The following is a 1,171-nucleotide window of genomic DNA, read 5'->3' as shown; positions in this document are numbered from 1 at the left end:
CCCCCCACGCCCCTCCCCGCCTCAGTGGCTTATCATTTCAATGTGGCTGTTCTTGGCTTTGCCCTTGCTTGGGATACTGCGACTTCACTGGTTTCTGGAGTTCTCATAAAGGATGTGGGGGCCCTATTTTGATGCTAAATTTGGGTTTTATCAGAGAACAGGGTCTGTGGCTTCCCATTCCGCCGCCTTCCTTGCCGACATCACTCCGCGCTAGCACAGCAGGAGAGAGGTTGAGGGGGAGGGTTTGGGGGACAACTTGGTTCTGAACTGTCAATGAAGCTGTTTGTTCATTAAAAATCAGACTATTCCTCTGAAAGCTGAACGTGCTACCGCCACGCCCCCCACTCCCTTCAGTGCCTAATGACTACCCACGGTAGACGCCTCCTCGTTTAGCTTACGCGTTTTCTCCTTTGCTTCCAAATGGGATGTAGTTCCAGGGCGGAGGGACATTTTTACATTTTATTCACTCTCTAATCACTGCACCCAGAACAGCGCCCTAACGAGGTGTGTGCTCCAGCACTATTTGTTGGATGATGAAAAAAATGAATGATTTTACCCTTGGTCCACCAGTTCAGTGCGGTTGGGCACCCTTCAGAGCGCGAAGTCGGAAGTGCAATTTCCTGCTTCTTCCACCAGGGGGAGAGCAAGAGCCCAAACAGGTGCAGCTGGTGGTTTCCGGTGTCTTGTGAGTTTCTTCCCCATCCATTTGAACCAAAGCTCTGGGAATTCCGAGAAAGTTCAAAAGTGACTCCCCGGTGCAGGGCTTATGGCATCAGTTAGAAACGGTTACGGGTGAACACTTGCAGGTTTTCCTTTGTGTCGCGCACGGGCGGGCTGTGACCAAAAACATGCCCTCTCTGAGGCTCGAACTCAGGACCTTCAGATTATGAGACTGACGCGCTGCCTACTGCGCTAAGAGGGCACCTTGATACCGTTTTCTACATAGCAAGTAAAATAGTAAAATTACGTTTCAAACGTCGTCGTGTCATCAGTTCCCAGATGTAACACGGCATCATAAAAGCTCTTTGAAAAATCACTCCGCAGGAGCCGGTGCTGCGCCCAAAGGACTCCACCGAGGCTCCGCGGAGTCCGCTCCTTTCGCGTTTCTCCCAACGATAAGACCCTCTGGGCTGTGGGACCAGGGACAACTGTGCTATTTTCTGCTGCTCTT

At 51.4% G+C, this 1,171-nt stretch overlaps 1 non-coding gene across 1 annotated transcript; it reads right to left on the bottom strand.

Annotated features, from left to right (window-relative positions):
- Positions 1–849: 849 nt before the first annotated feature.
- TRNAM-CAU lies at positions 850–922 on the bottom strand. Its single transcript has one exon. It is a non-coding gene; the product is annotated as a tRNA-Met (tRNA).
- Positions 923–1,171: the final 249 nt, after the last annotated feature.

Source organism: Phyllostomus discolor, chromosome 14 (genome assembly GCF_004126475.2).
Source record: "Phyllostomus discolor isolate MPI-MPIP mPhyDis1 chromosome 14, mPhyDis1.pri.v3, whole genome shotgun sequence".
NCBI lineage: Eukaryota > Metazoa > Chordata > Mammalia > Chiroptera > Phyllostomidae > Phyllostomus > Phyllostomus discolor.
Note: the sequence above shows the minus strand (reverse complement) of the source record. Positions and strands in the feature narration are given on the sequence as shown.